At 39.3% G+C, this 21,715-nt stretch overlaps 1 protein-coding gene and 1 pseudogene across 2 annotated transcripts in view; one reads left to right on the top strand and one right to left on the bottom strand.

Moving 5' to 3' along the window:
* Positions 1 to 21,715, bottom strand: part of il1rapl2 (interleukin 1 receptor accessory protein-like 2) — a 443,889-nt gene that overhangs the window by 72,232 nt on the left and 349,942 nt on the right. The window lies entirely within an intron of this gene.
* On the top strand, positions 3,358 to 12,805 carry LOC146638391 (uncharacterized; annotated as a pseudogene).

Genomic DNA, 21,715 nt, shown 5'->3' with positions numbered 1-21,715 from the left:
CTGTATTCTCAAAGCAATTTTAACTCAATATCCAAGGGCATTTACACTCCTTGTAGGAGAAAATTGTAGGCATGTCATTTGGTTTTACTCATATTTATAACTAGCCACATTTGTGAGCTCTTTTATTCAACTTAATACATCAGCTACATCAGGAGAGGAGTGCAAAGAAAATAGTCGTAGGACTTTTGGAAATTACCTTCAAACTGCTTTCTCTTTTCTTATGGACAGAAATGCTGTGAATTCCCTCGGTCATTTTGACTAGAAATAAAAAGAAAAAACAAAAACAAAAGTAGAGTGCTCTGTATTTTTGTTTTTTTAAATTTGTTTAATGCTCTGGGCCAGTAGAAATTTGCAAGTTTTTAAATGACTGCTGTTGTAAGATTACAAATGGCAGAGAGAACCTCCAGAAGAGAGTCAGTCCTTATAGATTTACATGTTGAAAAGTTTTGTCATGTAAATAACACAGTTATTTACACAGATGGCCACACTGATTTGACAGTTATATATCAACACAGGTGGTTTTAGATGCTAGCGTTCTGGTATGTTGAGGCATAGCAGACAGCTAACGACAACGAGCCACTAGCCAACACAACCACTGTGGTAGTGGAAACAAGCTTGTTTTGGTGATTGAAAGATTGCAGTGTTATTTAGCAACAGTGTTGTTCAAGTTACATGAAAAAAGTAATTAGTTACTTATTACTGATTACTTCTCCAAAGAAGTAATCGCGTTACATTACTGATTACTTATTTTCAAAAGTAATTAGTTACTTATTATTTAGTTACTTTAAAAAAACATGATACACACTTGAATACGTAATAAAGCAACAGACTTTTAGGCCCTATCTTATTTTTTATCCATAATCCATCATATAAAATTGAATCAAATGGAAAAGTCTCTTTTTAAAAATTGTTTTAATCGTTTTAATCTTTTAACTTTATGCACATTGTATCAAGCAAAAATTAAATTATATGCAAGATTCTCTGACATGAAGAAATTGTTTAACATTTAAATCTACTGTCTGCATATTCCAGCATATAAAATAATGTTTTGTGTTTACACTTTTTCAAATAGATGCAAGTAAAACACAGTGGAAAATAAATAAAATCAAAGACTCAGCAGCTCTTAAATCTATTGTCACCTGTTTATCAGGAGTGGGGCGGGTGGAGGTTTGCCCACAGCAGTCATGTCAGTGGGGGGATCCAGGGGGTTTCTCTGTGAATGTCACGTTCCCGTGGCAGCGTGCTCGCTGCTCGCTCAGATTTGAAGTTTAATTTTTCGCTGTAGAAAGAAGTTTTCTTCCCACACAGAGTGAACAGCGGACGCTAATGTTTTTGTCACTTTTTACGGACTAAAAATTAAAGTAATGTGATTACTTCCACACTTTAAACGCTGCATGGTCGTGCTCTCTCTCACTCCATATTATCCACTTTTGATCTGCACACGTCTGTTGCTGCCACAGGCGTCGCACACGCTTACGTCATTGTCATAAGACACTCTCACAAACAAAATCACGACGGTTTAGTAATGCAGTTATGCAGCGTACATACGGGAAAGTAACAGTAATCTAATTACTTATTTTTCAATAGTAATCCCTTACATTACTCGTTACTTGAAAAAAGTAATCAGATTACGCGTTATTGCCCATCTCTGTTTAGCAATAAGTAGCAGGCATGTATGTTTTTATCGTTGCATCTATAGAGTTACAATGAATGTAGCTTGCTATCCAAGAATGTTATTGTTATAAAGTCTGGTACTATCCTCACCCATCTTTTTTCCACCCTCTTATCTTAATATTTTCATGTGTGGCTCCAAAAAAATGAAAAAGCACCACAGACAAAAATACTGAGGGTTTGAAATGCCTTGTTTTGAAATGCTATGAGCATTACTGTCCTTCAAAGTTGTCAAAAACATGCTGTGTATCACTATCTTGAGGTCATAAAAACCCATTTTACGGCTAGTGAGATGAGCAGCTGTGCCTATTGTGGCGGGAGAGTGAGCGTAAGAGACCCTTTGACCCCCATTACACATCTAAAAGTGATAGAACAAACTATTCCACTTAAGATTCCTCTATGATTTCTCTCCTCTTGCTCTTGCTCCCACAGCTGTTAAAGGTGTGAAAATGTTAAGAGGGATTAAAAAAAGGGAAAAAAGAGTGGTGCCCTGTGAGAGCATGCACACACACGGGCCAACAAAATGAAGCCACAGACATGCATGTAATGTAATAAATCAATGCACCGACATGGAGACTGAAGAATCCATGATTTTTTCTACAATAAAAGAGAAAACGCATATTTGTCATGTAAAACAAGCACTGCTGTCATCTTTCGTTCTACTCTCTGTGTCTAGCATACAATGATTTCTTTCCCTGTTGTAAAATTAGCTATAGGGAACACATCTTTCCCCCCCCCAGTAAGAATAACAACAAACCAAATTTAATTAGATAAGTGCGGGCTTTTGTTAGGGAATGAAAACTCATGTTGTAAACAAGTGCTTTTTCCTAAATTAACAAACAATTGTTTGAATGAATGGTCTTTCATGATCAGGACCTATGGGGTAAGAATTCACCCAGAACCAATGAAAGTCAATATATTTGAGAAACTCTCAAGGGGAAGTTGAAGATAATGCAAATAAGTAACAAATACACCACACGATATGTTTAAAGCTTTGTTTATACATTCATTGGACTGACTGACTTGCAATTGTTTTCTCTACAGCTGAATAAACATTGCAAAGAAATATCAGCTTTGGAGTCTACAGTCTAAAAACTGTAATCCAGAAGAGACCCACAGAAAGCCTGAAGCACATTTCAGGTCTGCAGAGCACTTTAGTTTAGTTTATGGCCGTCAGGCTACGTCTGTAAACACAATAAATTTGTAGAGGAATATGTAATGGTAACATGCATCAATTATTCTGTTAGGCAACATAAAGTGCACTGGTGGAATTTGTTATTTTAATACCTATATGTTGCAGTTTTAAAGATCCATTACTATCTTTGAGTAAAATAACCATCAAATGTTCAGCTCAGTAAATCAACAGCTTAAAAGTCTGTGGTAGAAATGGTAAGTACAGAGAGTATAGGTGCTGGTCCTTAGATTTGATTCTTCTGCTCATCATAGACCTGCTGCATCCTAAGAAAAGAGCTTGGGTGTCCGGTGGATAGAACAACATATATGACATAGAACATTAACATGTAATCTCAAAGACTATCTTTGATGTTGAGTGGACTGAAACTATGTAGACGAGATGTCACCCCTGAAACATTTGGGTTATAGTTTAAGTATCTCGGGGTCTTGTTCACGAGTGATGGGAGAAGGGAGTGGGAGATAGACAGACGGATTGGTGCTGCAGCTGTAGTGATGCCGACACTGTACCGGTCCGTCATTGTGAAGAGAGAGGTGAATGTAAAAGAGAAGCTCTCAATTTACCGGTCAATCCACGTCGCTACCCTCAACTATGGTTACGAGCTGTGGGCAGTGACCGAAAGAACGAGATCGCGGATACAAGTGTCGGAAATGGGATTCCTCCGAAGGGTGGCTGGCCTCTCCCTCAGAGATAGGGTGAGAAGTTCAGCCATCCAGGAGGGGCTCAGAGCAGAGCCGCTGCTCCTCCACATCGAAAGGAGCCAGTTGAGGTGGTTCGGGTATCTGACAAGGATGCCTCCTGGGCGCCTCCCGGGTGAGGTGTTCCAGGCATGCCCCAGAGGGAGGAGGCCCCGGGGCGGACCCAGGACACGCTGGAGAGATTATGTCTCTCGGCTGGCCTGGGAACGCCTTGGTGTTCCCTCGGACAAGCTGGAGGAGGTTATGGGAAGAGGGAGGTCTGGGCCTCTGCTTAGGCTGCTGCCCCTGCGACCCGGCCCAGGATAAGCGTAAGAAGATGGATGGATGGATATAATTATTATTTTCTATCAAATTAGACCAATAGAAGGAGGTCAGTTGTACTGATTGATTGTTGATTGATGCCAAAAAGAACCATTACCAAAAGAAATATAACCATCACTGCTAAACGTCCAAATTGTAGCTGTTTACTTCACAGCATCTGACAACCAGTACCAGCTATATAATGGTAAGTTCATTATGGGTGGACAGATCAGATACAGATAGAAGTTTATTGGTAACGTTTTTCAAATTGGCTAGCAAATAGAAATAACCTTTTACCCAGATTCTGTATGGTTTGTTACCATTAAATGTGGTAACATTTTGAACAATGACAGATATGAACCACAATTTGATACATTGGTTGCTTTAAGTTTAAAAAAAGAAACATCTTAAGTTCATGAAACCATATTATGTGTCAGCACACCTCTGATATTGTAAAGCAACAGACACTGTAGTTACTGCAGACACTGCATGGTGGAAATCCAGTCTCACTCCAGTCATTAATCCTTTCAGTTTCATTCACACATATCATGCACACACACTCAGTGGTGTACTTTATGTGGATTTTCAAAGGGGATTTGTTCTTAATAAAAATCCAATTCTGACTCCACAGGATCCTTATCCCGCTGAGAGAGTGGGGGTTTGAAGAAGACAGAGGAGGAGTGGGAATACTGCAGCAGAATTAAACGGACAGTGATGGAAACACAGAAAAGACTGTACAACAACAGCCAGGATCTCTCTCTCTCTCTCTTTTTTTTTTAAAGACAGCAGCTTCTTAACTATTGAGTTATAATTTAAGGCACTTTAATTAGCTTACTGTAAACTGTGTTGCATTAATCCATCCATCCCAGTTAAACATGTTTGAATCACCCGAAGTAGAAGGCACTCCGAGGACAACTGCTCCTCCCGAACCTTGACTTAACCCACCCAGCTAATAAGATAAGGGTGGGCTTTTGTTACGGAATGAAAACTCATATTGTACCCAGCAGTGTAGCAAAGGTGGCTTAGACTTGTACCTAATCCGTTAAGGCTAACCTCAGACACCTTTAGGGGATGCTCATTTCTGCCTCTTGTATTGATGATACTACTCTTTCAGTCACTACACACAGCTTACCATAAATGAAAGTAGGAACACTGACCAATAAATCAATATTTTCAGCTCCATGCCCAAGTCTCTCCTCCCCACAACATCCCAGTACAATTTCTACATCTCTACAGACGCACCAATCAATCTGTCAAGCTCTCACTGCTTTCCTCCCTCACTCAGGAGCAATACCTCCAGATACTTAAACTCTTCCACTTGGGGAAGCAACGTAGCCCTAACCCAGAGTGGATGGCCCACCCTTTACTGAAATGGAAGGTTAATCTCAGACCTATGTGTGCGTTAATTCTCATATGTAGCCACCTAGCACCATCTTTCTCAGTGAGGGCTGAAGGTCACTGCCTGGTGAAACCAGAAAGGCAAAAATAGTCCATTTAACTAGAAAACTTCATCTTATTGGCTGTAAGAAACTCTGTACACAACCATTATACACATTATTCAGCAGATCAGCATGCATTGGATGATGGATAAAGTATAACACTGTGTGGTTATGGTAAAAATATGTCTGTGTGACAAAAAGTCAGACTTCAAGAAACAAAATTAACACTGGTGAAAATCTGGACTCACTAGAAAAAGGTACACACTCTCTACAAATCTAACTATGACAGAGGGAATCTGTATCTCCATAAACTTAGGCCCATCAGTATTTGGATACTGCCATCCATTCATCCGTTCTCTTCAACGTATCCACTTTAGAGTTGCAGGAATTTATCTCAGCTGTCACAGGGTGGGAGGCAGGATACGTCCCGGGCAGGTCGTCAAACTGTCACCAGATTAACACGTACACTGTAAAATGTAATTCTAGATGTTTGTTATTTCAACATATTATTCTATATCAGTTTGATGATAGATGACTGAAGTTGTTGTTATAACATAGAATTACAAGTTAAAAATGTCCCAATTACACCAAAAAAAGCTAACTTGAAAACTCATGTCCAGCTAAATCAGCAACTTATGTGAACTTGACAATGTAGGTAAGTTGAGCACAGCAGGATTCAAAACTGTCCCACGTGACTGCTATCGAGGGGAATTGGCGGTTAACGACATGCTCACTTTACTTGGACGTTTTCTAATCGTCTTCTTTGGAATATGCTTTCAAGGTGCGTAACATTGGTTATAACTATAAGGAAAGATAGCTACAAAAGTTGGAACATGTTTTGAATTTATGGCATGACGTGGGTTTTCTCTTTTACCGAAATGTTTGCTTTAGCTAATGTAACTTTAGCCGACAAGGTCCAGCTTGTGTGTCAGGACCAAACTTGACCTAATAAACTGACATATGGCCTTTTTTTTATGGGTTTAATGTGGCACTGACCAAATCACAAGTATTGTGCCGCTAGCTTTAAAGGTTGTGCACTCAATCACTGTTGCGATATTAGCAAGCTAACTCAGCTAATTAATAAAGCTTATTTCATATTGTCTCTGTACTTGTAAATTTCTTTCAAGTTCACAGGCTGTTGTATTTTGGTGGAAGTTCATTTTGGCAATATTTCCAATAACTGACTGGGTTCAAAAAGAACTTTTTGGCATGCTTGTTGTCATCTGTTTACCCCTATGTAATCACTTAAGTTGTTATTAACTGCTGCATGCTAAGCTGCAAGAGTGCACTGAGGATTGAGACAAAATATGGTCTACAAACCAGCATTATATTAGATTTTATCAGATAGTCCTCCAGTTTTTGCTTTAATTATATTGTGCAGTTATTTGTTACCCTGAAATGCTTTATGCTTAACAACAGCTCACTATTTTAACTTATTTTTGAACTCTTGTGATCAGTATGACTAGATTGTGTGAGTTTCCATTCTAAAAGAGCTATAGTGATAAAATAATTGGCATAAGAGACACTGATTTTTGGCATGGTATACTGCAGAAGTTTTTTGGGTTTTTTTTTTTGCATAATTTACCTTTTAATTGAACTGCATTCCCTGTATTGTAACAAAACTAACATTGTTAATATATCAGAAAATTAGCAAACATGAATAAATGGCGAAAACAATATAATTATAACTTACATTTTTATTTTACTTATTTTAGGTCTGTGAAGCCAAACTTGATGCTGGGGATTTATTTTTGTCAGTGGAGTCAAATGGTAAGTTACAATTTGTGCATTTTGTCATATTGGAAACACCACAGATTATATTGTAACTTAATAGCTCTGTAGAACAAATGATATACTTGACAAGGAGTGGGGAGTGTGATTGTGTGTACAGCGTCTCTTTATGTCTGTCTCCACGTTGGTTGAGTGTGGAGTGAGTGCATATGAGAGCATGAGGGTGGGAATGGATGTTTGTGTCTGTGTGTGCCTGTATGTCTGTGTCTATATGTCAGGTTGGGTATCAGACGCCACCTCTCTGGGGACACCTCAGGCCCTCCAAGGTTTGGAGGCCTATCTCCACCCACCACCACTTCCCCTGCCGGTGGCGGACTCCCTCAGGTGTCGGTGTGTTGGTGGTTCTTTGTGTCTGGGGGTGGGCGTCCGGGTACACACCGGCTCACTCCTTGGCGGCCGCTTGTCGGGGCCTGGGGCCTGGGGCTCGCTCGGGCCCCTTTGGAGGTGGGGTGCCCCCGGCCTCTCGGCCTGGGGCTCGGTCACTCAGGCGCAGCTGGGGGCCGGCGGAGCTCACGGGCGCGTCACTGCAACCCCCCCTGGCTTCTGCTCCGCGGCTGCTGAGTGAGCCCTCATCTGGGACTCTCCTCAGCTCTTACTGGAACAGTGGCGCGGCTGCCCCTCTGTTGGTCTTCCATGGTCTCTTGTGTTCTGGGGGCCTCTGGATGTCTGGAGTTTTGATCTCCTCCATACCCGCTTCACACCCTGGAGGACGGGGCTGTGGCCCCCCCACACTCCCTAGCAGATCATTACATGGAGAAACCTTTGGAATGCAAGCATGCTGATCCACACAGGTATGCACACATGGGTATTCACAGACGCGGACTAAAGCTTTCTTGGCTGCTGCCTCAAAGCACACTGTGCGCTGTCTATCTTGCGTGCTGCACAATATCGTTTATTACTTAGTAAATACTGATATCTATGACTAGCTAGTTTATTGTGATGGTGCTTTGTTTTCTCTATTATTATGTTGCTCTTTGTTGTTTGCTGTCTCCTCTGTTTGTTTGTTTGTTTGTTTGTTTTTTCTCCATACAGGTGACCCAGGAGTTTTTTTTTTTTTTTTTTTTTTTTTTTGTCTCTCTTCCCCCCCCTTCTCACCGTCTCTTCTCCCCTTTGGTTTTCTTTCTTTCTCTCCCCCTCTCTCTCTCATTCATTCCCCCTGTCCTATTTATTAAAAAAAAAAAAAAAAAAAAAAAAATGACAAAGGATGAACTGAAGCTCTGCCATCACGTAATAAAAAAAAAAAAAAAAAAAAAAAAAAAAAAAAAAAAAAAAAAAAAAAAGAACAAATGATATAAAGATTGTAGTGTCAGGGTACTTCTTAAGAAGTAATATTGCACTATTGATGATCGCATGCAGGTGGCATAAACTAAATATTCAGACGTGCTACCAACAAATGATTCATTAACAAAAGCAATGGAGCAGACCGTTTAGGTTCTTGTGGTTGTAATAACATCCATACCTGCTGTCATTAATTTATTTTCACAGGTCTAGATGATCACATCTGACTTTGTCATTTAAATGAGGTGGACTTGCAAACTTTGCACTCTTTTGGGTAAATTGCCGTCCACTACATATACACAGAATGTGCACAGTATTTCAGATATAAAAAGGGAGTATATAATGGACTTGCTGGCTTTAATGTAAAAAGCCTGTTGTGTAACTTTAATGAGGCAGTTGGACTAAAACAGTATTGCTCATCAAGCTAAACATCTGAGGAATAAGGAAATTGTTACTTGTCCTTTTACTCAGTGTTCTTTTAATCGCACGTTTACTAAAGTTTTACATCACACAATCATTCTACTTTAAAAGATTTCAAGACAGAGCTTATTGTTCTCTGAACTTCCTTTCCTTTCAGGTAAAGTGCATCTTTTTGTTTGTTTGCTTTTGTGTGTTTGTGTTTTCTCTAATGGGCCTCAGATGACGGTTTGCTTACATTTGGGTCTCAAAGAATCTTTTTTATTCTGCCCTTTACTCTCCACCCCTCTTCTTCTGTTGCTCAGGTTGAAGCAGAATTTGCCCGTCTTACATCTGTTGACCTGAAAGGGTTTCTTTTTGCTGTTCTTGACCATTATGGAAAGGTTCGTGGAGCTGTACAAAATTAAGAGCGGCATAGGAAGGCTAACCAGCCTCATAAAATGCTTCGGTGATGATGTAAGTGTTCAACTGCGAAATCTAATCCTTTGTTTAAGTTTTAGGTTATCCAGTTCAACTGATGAACTCATTGAAAGAAAGCTGATAAGTAAAGTCTGTCATCATATTTCACAACTGGACATTTAGTGTGGTAACTTTTACTGTGTATATTGGTGGTAGGTTGGATATCATATTCTACTTGAATGTCCTGATAAGCCTGATTCAAAATCTCCAATGATAATCATTTATTGATGGAATTATGTATCAAAAAGCTGTGAATTTGGAGCTTCATAAACACTGTTTAAAAAGTGTTTTTGTTTTCTTTTTGACTTCTTTGACCAGATTCCTACACAAAGGAAGAGGACAGAGGACCTCATTTTCTAAAGGAAGATCCCTCACACACTTTCAAGACTGTGAAGGTTAGCATTGTTTCTTTTAGTAAATTTAATAATGACAGCACCACAGTGGATTTTAAATGAAACATGTGGCATATATGAAACAATAGATACCACATGATAACATGTGTACTTTTTCCTCACCAAATGTATTATTACAAAATCTTTGACACTGGATTTGGTCTAGGTTTCAGAGAAACTAACTGGCAAGCTAGCATTGATATTATTAGTGTCTTGTGTTTATTCATGTCTTCACCAGGGTCTTTGACATTTCGCTGCTGTACTGTTCACTTCAGCTTTACGTTTGATTTCTCACATTGTATATTGTAATGGCAGAGATATTAGGATATTTAAGGGCCTGCAGTGGCTGCTACAGCTGTGGGGGGCAATACTTTGGTGAAATGTCCTGGACCCTGGAAAAGAGACTGTGTAGACTGGGTAAGCAATTAAAGGTTACTGGCCCAGAGTCATTGGGCAGCTGGGTAAAGGTGGATGTTGATATTCAATGCCAATTATGCAACCTGTTCAGCCATGTCTATATGCTCTTTTTTTATGCTGTTAATATAGGGGGGGGGGGGGGGGGGGGGAATAAACTTTAATCAATAAACTGATTAAAGAAGCATTGTCGATCGAGCCACAATCTGATCCTGTAGTGTAGCTGCAGTTTGCACATTTCATGTATTCTCAGCCAGATTTGGTTCAGAGCACAGCCAATATTTGGCATAAGTAGATTTAAATTTACACACACTGATGATGGCAGCTACATTGTAACCACAGTCAACCTGGGGCGCACTGACAGAGGCGAGGTTGCCAGACACTGGCACCACCGGGCCCTCTGACCACCACCAGTAGGCAACAGGTGAAGTGTCTTTCCCAAGGACACAATGACTGAAACTGTCGGAGCCGAGGCTCAAACCGGCAACCTTCCGATTATAAGACGAACTGTCAACTCTTGAGCCACGATTCAGTCATCCACCCATGTGTGTGAATGACTGAATGTGTAAAGTGCTTTGGAGTCCTTAGGGTACTAATAAAGCGCTATACAAATACAGGCCATTTACCATTTAAATTGAAAAATTTGTTTGAATTCTGCAATTGAAGACATGCTCAGTTATTTATGAACATGGTCTTTGTTTAAAGCAAGAAATGGATTTGGGGGGTGCATATCTCATTCTGAAAAAACTTTAACAACTAATAAGTGTTACTCAAAGCCAATCACCATCATCCAAGGTATCAGTATGGCTCTTCTTTGGAAAGACATGAATTCTTAAGCACGAGGGATATTGTGTAATTGTGTAATTTTATTTTATTTTGTCTTTGAACCCTTTTATAGCTGACAGGTATTGAAGACACGTTTTCTAAGGGGATGAAAGTTCAAATCAAATCAAATCAAATCAAATCACTTTTTATTGTCACATCACATGTGCAGGCACACTGGCACAGCACATGCGAGTGAAATTCTTGTGTGCGAGCCCCACAAGCAACAGAGATGTGCAAACACAACAACACAAACGAGCAAAATACAAGAATGGCCAACCTGAAACTAATAAATATATGTACAATATATAATAGTGTATGCATTTCTGGATGTGTATACTAAATATTTTCCTACGTGTGTGTGTGTGTGTGTGTGTGTGTGTGTGTGTGTGTGTGTGTGTGTGTGTGTGTATACACATTTTTACAAATTAAATAGTAAAAAAATAAAATAAAATAATAATAATAATAATAAAATATATAAAATATACAGAGTTGAATATGTGCAAAACAAGTGGCATTTATATACAGTGTGGAGTGCATAATGTTGAAGTTCCAGTAGTGAAGCTGAGGTGTCTATGACGTGTTCAGCAGTCTGATGGCCTGATGGAAAAAGCTGTCTCTCAGTCTGCTGGTACGGGACCGGATGCTGCAGAACCTCCTTCCTGATGGAAGCAGTCTGAACAGTTTATGGCTGGGGTGACTGGAGTCCTTGATGATCCTCCCCGCTTTCCTCAGGCACCGCTTCCTGTAGATGTCTTGGAGGGAGGGAAGCTCACCTCCAATTATCCGTTCAGAGCACCGCACTACTCGCTGGAGAGCTTTGCAGTTGTAGGCGGTGCTGTTGCCATACCAGGTGGTGATGCATCCAGTGAGGATGCTCTCAATGGCACAGTGATAGAAGGTCCTGAGGATGCGGGGGCTCATGCCAGTTGGCATTGTGATGGTGAAAGAAGAAGACATCATCGATGTGTTGGTTGTCCTTGAGGCGGCAGTAATCCTGTCTAATCTGAGGGATGTCTCAAGTGCCATTTCCATGCTGATGGGCCTTCTTTTTGCCCTCAGCATAGACTATCCAAAGGAAGTTAAGGGCATCTTTGAAGTCATTCAGAACGTCCTAATGAACATTGGTGGAAGGCAGTGCATCTCACTAGTGCATGGTCTAAGAAACAGACTCTTGCAGAACGCCAAGCAGAACTGTAATAGTATGCTCACAGCATACAATTGCCTTAGTGTTAAGGACAGTTTTTATTTTACTGTTTGTTTTTTTTTATTCTTGCAAGTTCTCATTCTCACTTTTGTATGTCACTAAATGACTACACTTTACATTCCAGATTAGACAATTACTCATTTGTTCATGGTTTAAGAAACTTATGTGAACAACAATATAATGGTGGACTCTGCAGATGTTTATCTCATGCAAGTCAGTAGTTTTTCCTTTGTTTTGCAATTTAGCAGACTCAAACTAATGTTTCTGAAATATTCATATTATCAAATGTTTCAGAAGCATGCACTCATTTTCAGAGATATTGGTTCTGTGGAATTTGTTGCAATTGTAAACAAAGACAAATACAAGAGTTTGATGTCTTAGTTGTTATAAACTGATCTTTACTGTCACTTATCAAAGGTTTTGTACTATTTTAATATTTCAAGTTTTATGCTAACAGGTGTGACTGAGCACAGTGAAGTTTTAAAATTTTGCAAATGTAAAGAATAACTTTTCTAAAATAGCAAGTCTCCCGTTGATACATTACATTAATGCAGACTTTATGTAGTTACTTCACAAGAATCACTACTGCTCCTAGAGTATTGGTCAGAATTTAATCTTCACCCAAACTGGGCTCAAGACCAAGTTCAAATTTATTGTTTCACAGGGAGCAACTTTTGAGTTTTGATGGATTGTGAGCCTGATTTTTCTGTTTCTCAGATGACTAAGATGGCACAATAAATGGTGAATGTTGGGTGCTCATGAGTAATTGTCTTGTCATGTTCTTAAAACAAACCTTCTGCCTGAAATGATCAGATACACTTTAATGGAATCTGTGAGTTTTTATTTTTTTTTCTGTAAACAACAGAAAATTTATTTAAAGGAATGTAGATATTTAAACCTGAGATCTAAGATAAACCTAACAGGTAGTTTTGCTGAAATGGGTGTTAGAAAGCTTAAAAAAAACTTAAGATGTTCAATACACATTTTTCTTTACATCCAGTCAATCAACTCTGATAATTAAAATGAAACTGATTTAGTTCACTCAGCTACCGTAAGGAGCTCAGTTAATTAATAAACTTAAATCAATTTAGCTAACAGATTATGTTAGTTAAGCTAAAATAGATTCCTAAGTTAAAAGACCTACTAAAGTATTTGAATTAACTAAAAAACCCAAGTCAACTGAACTAGGACAAGAGTTTAATAAACAATAGATTATTTTAATTTAGCTGAAAGGGTTTCCCCAAGTAAAAATGACAATTAAAGGAGTTGAACTGACTAACAAATTTCAGTCAACTAAACTAAGATGAAAGTTTAGACAACATGTGATTTTTCAACATAACATTTGGTTGTGTTACAAGAACAAACTTTATTTCTTGACTTAACTTAAAATTTTAAGGCAGCCCTTTACCTGATATTTTTAAGTTGAAACAACAAGTTATATTTTACAGTGTAGAGACAGAAAACCATTCACACCTACAGCCAATTTAGAATCACCAGTTAACCTAACCCCCATGTCTTTGGACTGTACCCAGAGAGAATCCACGAAGACACGAGCAGGACGCAGGACCAATTGCTGTGAGGAGACATTTCTAACCACTGCACCACCTGCTGCCCTTGGGCAACGACATAAGTTAAAAAAATAAAACATCCTCTGATTTACAATCCATTGTGGTTGTGTACAAAGAATCAAGACATAATTGAAGTGTCAACTTTATCAAATTAAAGCTGTGCTTCAATCACATCAAGATTGTTTTATTTAAAGTTCACTGTGATGCTGCACAGAGGCAAACTTACAAGGAAAACTGTGTCCCTCCAAATCCTCACTTGTATGCCTGCATGCTTGTTTTTGCATTGATTTTATTGACAACTTTTAGTCCATTTGATGGACAAACTACTGGACTACGTGTATTATTACCAGGTTGTTTGTCTTGACTCCAAAAACTAACTCACTGAGGTTTGAGTTTCAGTGGTAGGTTTTTGAAATCATAAAACCAAAGACATGTAAAATATGACTTTTTAACAAAAGCCAAATCTTTTCGGATTTTTCTGACACATCTGGCTTAAATAACAGAAGAAAAAAAAATAACCTACCAAATTCATGCTGTACATATGTTTTTCTATATAATCTTACCTCCTTGTAAAGTTATTTGCCTGCTAAAGGCATGAAGTGATATTTATGTAATTCACTAAACAGACAAACTAACTTGAAAGAATGAATGTTGTTGTGAATAATAAATATTTACAGCCTCCAGGCATCAAATTATGCAATAATTAATCGAGGTTAATGCCACACTGTTGCCTTTCTGTGTAATGATGTTAAATAACCAGTGCACTTGATTTTCAATCAATCAGAGTCTGTCTCACACCGGAGATCAAGGAACACACTTAAATGCTGAGCTACAGCTTCGGGGTCTGAGGCTTTAAGGTATTTGCTTTCTAAAATGCAGCTTTGAAGTCACATCAACTGACTCAAGTCAGTGTGCCAACCAAGAGGAAAAAAGGAAGATTCCGATGATGTCGTTTGGGTTTCAAATCCTCGTCCCTGAAGCTTGACAGGTGGTTCTTTAAAGTTGGAGGCTCTCCCCATTAGGGAAGACATGTGACTTCACAGCAATGTGATTTACCTTTCTGTCCTTAGAAATATTTTTAAACATCTCCGGCATGATCCACTTCTCAGCTGTATGTTGATGCTACATCAAACACACATAGTACTCACCCCAGCTTCAAAATTATGGAAGTACAACATCTGATGATTTGCAGATTTGGAGAACTACTTTAGCACCCAGTGTAATCTAGACTAATTAATAATTATACAAATGTCACCAGTTCAAAAACACTCCTCCCTCATATGTGCAAAATACAGCCTGCTTTTAACGTCCAAATCGTACTCTAAAGTTGCATTAAATACAATCCTAGTATTAACAGGTGTTCAAATGACTATTTAAGGCCCCGACCACATAAGCCTAGAGACTGGTCAGTATCTGACAACCACAGGTGTTAGGGAAAAGAGGTTGCTTGTAGGCACTGCATGAAATTAATCGAAAAGAGATATACAATGTTACACCAAAACACTTGTAATCGCCTTGATCGCAAAGAGGTTTGCATGTTTCCATGGTCAACCATAGTTTGTACAGAAGATGTGCATACATGTGTGTGCATACAGTGACATGCAATCTGGAAAAGTTAGACAATTCACCTCCAAAGTATGAAGTGAGCCTTTTGATTGTTTGCAGTGGTAAAGCATAACCTTTACTTTGAAGGTGTACAGTTTTCCTTACTGCCTGGATGAATGATTAAAAGTTAACTGTTTCCTAGAATGACTTCTACAACCACTTTAAAAGCTAATAATGTGGCATTATTGTGTGATAACTGATTCTTATACTGTCCAAATAAAAAAGAAAGAAAGAAATCTATTGTCAAACTGTGATGAAACATTCTGAGCATAGCCGGCATCGACTGGTGAAAAAACCTGTGAATGATATGTGGTTTCAATGTAAATTTCTTACCTCTTATATACAGTATCTAATGCTGTATTTTCATTGTCATTGCACTGAAAAACATCTAATTATTACCCAGTAATGGCCTCATTTCCTGCATCATATAATTATAATACTGCAGGCTTGCAGGTTGAAACCTGAGTCTTTCATTCATTTTTGAAACATGACATGGAAGATGATTTAATGCTTTTTTATCGTATTCTGTTCAAATGCAGTAATTTGCCTCGTACGCCCAACACAGTAAGCCTTACACACACACATAGACAGGCTTAACCACTATTTGACCTTGGGCTACAAATGGTTCACTTTTCTTCCTAACTATCCTCTCTCCCAGCGACATACACCTGTGACCTTGGAGCCCACTTCTTTCTTTTCTTGCCGTTATTTTTTTCCTGTAAAAACAGATGGATACAGGTGTTTTCACCATCTCAGCTCCACTGCAGACATTTCTCACCCTCTTTGTTTTCTATCTCTCTTTCTCTCTCTGCAAGTCCCTCCTTCTCTATCAAGGTAGCAAACAAAAGCAGATTACCATATTCATGAGCCCCCCGATGACAAATGAAAGCAGGAGTAAAAGAAAGAACAAAACCCATTCTTTATTGCACGTCCATCGCATATTGATCATCCTTTCAACTGCAATTATTTTCTCAATCCCTTTGATGCTCTTACTCCACCCTCACAACTTTGATTTTCACTCTATTTTCGCTCTCCTGTCTGTCAAAAGCCCGTTTAGATCGAGGGAGAGAACTGTCCGTGTGAACATTATGATGCTGATGGAAAGGCTAAACACCTTGTACTAGCTTATGTAATGCGATGTACCGTGTCTCCTACGTGTGATAGAGAGGGGGGAAAAAATCAATCAAACGTCCTTTTTTCCTCCTGCTTGCTAGCACTAACATTAGCTGTTTAGCTGCCAGAGGAGGACAATGGTGGAGCGGCGAGCAGTAGTGGAGATATTTTCATTAAAAAAACAATACAAGTACACTACAGTACAGAATAAAAACATTACTCCACATTATACTGCTTACAGAACTTTGGCTCTTTGGAAGCATCTGCACAGACAGCATGCTAACACAAAGCTAGCAAAAAACCCAGAGTGATGCTAAAGCCGACTGTATGCTGACCCCAGTCCAACAGTCAGAGCCTGAAGTGAGTGATGAGCAGTCAGGCTTGCACCCTTTGTTTCTATCTGTTCATGTTTCTAAAGTAGAATCGCTGTGACGATGGCTTTGAAGACTCTTAGAGCTGGTTTTCATTTTTGCTTCGTGTCCTCGGCTTTGTTTTCACACCTAAACAGTAAGAGATCACATTTGTCCTGATTAGGATTGGGATTTGTGTTGGTGTGTGGGACTGTAGCCTGTAGGTTTCTGTTGTTAACTGGTAATTATGAGACAGTGTGTTTCAGGTCATTTGTTGGAGTAATGAGAAAGTAATACAATGAGTAGTGTCCTGAATTACTTTCTCTGGTGAGTAATTAAGTAATGCACTGCATTACTTTAAGAAAAGCAATGCAGTGCATTACTTTAAGAAAAGTAATGGGTAATGTGTAACAACCCAAACACTGATTATCAAGCGAGTTCAACATATCCAGGAAATCCTTTTGATGCTCTGGCATTGCTTACAAGAACGTTGGCAATCAGGCAAGAGCAGCGCAGCTCCCTCAGTCGAGCCAGGGTTCTCCAAATTAGCTATGAGGCTTTCACATGACAAGAGTGGTGACCAATCAGAAACAGGAGGGGTTAACTGATATTACCAAAAAAAGAGGTCGAAATAACAGAGGTGTGGACTCGAGTCACATGACTTGGACTCGAGTCAGACTCGAGTCATTAATTTTATGACTTTAGACTTGACTTGAAAAAATGTTCTAAGACTTGTGACTTGACTTGGACTTTTACACCAATGACTTGGGACTTGAATTGGACTTGAACCGGTTTACTTGAAAAGACTTGATATTTTACCCCAAATATAAAATTTAACATGCATATTATATAGAGATTGAAAATGTGACGTCATTCACGGGTAGAACCGCAAAGGATTCTGGGAACTCGTGGCAAGCGGTACTAGCGCACGCAGGCTTTCAATTAAAATCAGTTATACAGCGATAAAAAGAAACACAAAAATGTCAAGAAGCTGTTGTATTATTAACTGCAATAGCCAGTCGCATGACAGCCACGGGAAGCCGACGGGTAAAGAGATCGGTTGTTATCGGATTACGTCGTTGAAGAGAAATTGTTCAAGCCATGTTTCCGAAGTAACAAAGACACGACGGATGGCCTGGGCCCTGTGCTTCGTACGTCGCTTACTACATCCAAGATCAAATGAAACATCCAAGACCAAATCATCGCGCTAACTCTGAGCTCGCTATTCCGGTTCCCCGAACACACCTGTTGTTGACGATTAGTATAGCTGGATGAAGTAATGTGAGATCACTGGGTGGCCCAACAGGGCAGAGCAAGAACTCTTGAGTGAGGGATTTCAGGAGTTTCAGAGTTTAATTAAAACGCAAGGGAACACTGCAAAGGCTGCAAAAGCAAGGAGAGAGGGCTGGCAGAAAGTTGCTGACAAATCAAACTCGTAAGTAATTCAATAATAACAATAATAATGGAGTGGATTTATATAGCGCTTTTCAAGGCACCCAAAGCGCTTTACAATGCCACTATTCATTCACTCTCACATTCACACACTGGTGGAGGCAGCTACGGTTGTAGCCACAGCTGCCCTGGGGCAGACTGACAGAAGCCAGGCTGCCATATTGCGCCATCGGCCCCTCTGGCCAACACCAGTAGGCGGTAGGGTAGATTTATCATATCACACCATATTATCCAATATTATATTACATTATATTATATTATAATATGTTATATTATATCCCCTTTCACATTAGCGCCACAACAGGACCCACTAGAACATGGGAACAAGTAAAAGTGAAATATAAGAATATTCTACAGAATGGTAATATTTATCACTTATATTGCTTGTCGTCTCTTGGAAAGAGACCCTGGAATACTCTGTTTGTTTGTTCATAACAGCAACCAAGAAAAGGGCAGAGCAAAAAAAAAGACAGGTGGTGGTCCTGCACCCCCTCGTCAACAAGTTGGTTAAGTGAATAATACCCTCACGGGAAAATCGATATCTCTCTATGAGCACACTGTCGCGCTGAGCTAAAGGATCCTGTCTGTCCCGCAATATACGCTGAATTCTGAGGACTCTCCTTATCAATCTTGCACCTTCCGCAATGGGTTGCTCGCGTAAACGGACAGGATATGACTGCGACAGGCTTCCCAAATCCACCTTCGCTTTTATAGCCGTGGTCTCTCATCTTGATTACACGAAGTAATTTACAATTACTACTCTGAAATATGAATTACATCTGTAATAATCACATACATGTAATAGAATGTTAATAGTACATTTCCCTTTTTTAGGGAATGACCTGTATGTATCTGTGTGAAATCAATAAAAGGATCAAGTGCTGCATTATCTTTAGTTACATTGATGTTATTTATTTATGGTGAAACAGTGGTGGAATATCGCTGTTGCTTTCGTATGAATGACGCGGACATACCTGCGTGGCCGCGATCTAATCCTGTTTACATAAAGTAAACCTGCTCCCCAGCAGGTTTACGCTTACGGCTCTGTTGCTATGACAGCAAGTCCCGGATGGGCTTCGGGGAACCGAACGATCCAGGATCACGCGAAATCGTCAACAATCTCATCCAGCTAACTCACTTAGCGCGGTACGAAGAACAGGCCCCTGGATTGCAGCCATTCAAAGATCAAATATAACGTCCCAGAACACTCCAGCTCACAGGTTAGTCTGCTCCAAGCATTTACACGAAGGTCAGTGTTTTTTAGTACTTAATACGTCATTTTCATAACATAATTGGTGATATAGGTTACAAGCAAGTCTGGCGCTGAACAGAAATTGTCGCGCTATGCTCCTTTGTTTATTGTGCATAAATAGTGAATTGTCCTGACACAATATTACGTTTCGCTTCTGTTATTATGGTACATTGACAAAAACATATACTTTTATTCACAGGATAAAACTGGTTTTTTGTATCACTAATTGCCCAGTACGATTACAGCATACAATATTGTTGTCACTGCTACATTTCTGTGATGGGTACCAGAAATTATTTCCACTACTAATTAATTACCGTTGAGCTCAAAGGTCCTATTAATAAACGGTTAACGAATGTGTATTTATGACGACAATTTGTGAGACTGGTAAACTTATGATACGTACGATGGTTTTTCGTTCTACACGGTGCATTTCAAGGTCCTGTACCCATCTGTCGGTAAACTGTACCTGGGCTTGTTGCAGTGACCGGAAGTTACTAAACTTCATGAGTGTATGCACTCACTCCAAGAACCGTATGATTATAAATATGCATATAAATATGCTACGATGAGATAGCTGACTTCATCTAACTAGCAAATGTTGTCCAGGCTACGTTGGTGATACAGTTTTTTTTAATGTGTATGATATTTTTGTCATGCGATTTTAAAGCCGGTCCTACAACCGCATCCAAGAATAACATGCAGCTTATCTCAGAACTGTCGGTGAAAATTATTCTTGGAGCTAGGTTTAATTGAGCTGCATTTTAAAGAGGTGCAATTTCACAATTTGTGTATATTTTCTAAGTTCACTATTTTGTCATGTGTTGAGAAAAACACAGATTTAAAATTACATGGTCTAATATTTACATTTAGCATAACTGCAACATTATTTTTTCGTTTTTTTTTTTTTAAAGACTCGAAAGGACTTGAAATTCAAAGTTTCAGACTTGTGACTTGACTCGGACTTTTACACCAGTGACTTGAGACTCGACTCTGACTTGCCTGACATTACTTGAGACTTGACTTGAGACTTGAGGATAAAGACTTGAGACTTACTTGAGACTTGCAAAACAATGACTTGGTCCCACCTCTGCGAAATAATACAGAGAGATTAAAAACACAATGCAGTGCACAAGCACTTGCTATAGCTAAAGCGTGCGAGTGTGTGGAAAAGGATTAAAAAGATACATATATATGTGTGTGTGTACTGTTTATCAAAGTGGAAAAGTGCTTTGTAGGAAAGTGTAATTGATGCCAGGAGAGAAAGCCACTAAAAAATGCCAACTGTGTGTAATCAGCCTCAATCAGCATCGCAGTTAAATGGTGCGTGAGCAAATAACAAACAAATATGAAAACAGAATTCAAACTGCCAAGTATATTTAGCCTACCTGGAAATTTTTATGATTCCATTAAGTATGAGGTTCTCTGTTTTACAAGATCTCCATATTAAGGCTTGTTTGCTTCAGAGTAACTGTATTTCCTATTGATGCTTGTAAGGGAATAATGAAAACTTGATAGTCTCTAAAAACTTTAAACTTTCTTACATGCAGAGAGGTCCGCAGAGTCTTTTGGAAATGGTGAGGCTCGTTTCTGAAGAATTGTGTGGTTATCAGTGGTTTTGTATAACTCCTCCTTAAGCACTGCCTCTGTGATACTGAAAACCCAGTTACCCCTAAATTATCTGCCAAATCCTGCTTTGGAGTACAGGCCACAAGTCTGACAAGTTCTGGATTTGTCCACATGTAGAGCCTGAATTCCTTCAACTAACTAGGCCACAGTATTCAGTTTGAGTGTGTTTTTTAATGTATTATTACCTTCTCCCATATTGGCCGTCAGCATCTTCCTCTCTGCATGAGCTTCTCTTGTTGTCCTCTTTTACTCTGGTTTTACAGTGGAACCCCGACTTACGCAATTAATTCGTTCCAGAGGGTCTTTTGTAAGTCAAAATTTTCGTAAGTCGAAGCACCTTTTTCCATCGTCTTTTGAGTGAGGCGATGCTGGCTGAAGATGAAGTTCTTGGTGGAGGAGGATGTGGCAGAGGTTGAAGAAAGCATGTGTATGCATACATACATACGTACGTGTACATGTATATAACATTATGGAATTTAATTTTTTTAAATTTTCTATTTTATCTATTTACGTGGGCATTTTGCCGTACCACGGGCAGAAATATTGCCGTTAAGTGCCTTCGTAACTTGAAATTTTGGTTAAATGGGGACTTCGTAAGCCGGGTTTCCACTGTATTTCCTGCCTGCTTTTGTTCCTGCTCCCTCTCACCTTGTCTGCGTTCTGTCC

Source organism: Diplotaxodon limnothrissa, linkage group LG2 (assembly GCF_057381915.1).
Source record: "Diplotaxodon limnothrissa isolate DT_005_m linkage group LG2, D_limnothrissa_male_GT1.1, whole genome shotgun sequence".
In the NCBI taxonomy this organism is placed as follows: domain Eukaryota; kingdom Metazoa; phylum Chordata; class Actinopteri; order Cichliformes; family Cichlidae; genus Diplotaxodon; species Diplotaxodon limnothrissa.
This window is presented reverse-complemented; position numbering and strand designations above follow the sequence as displayed.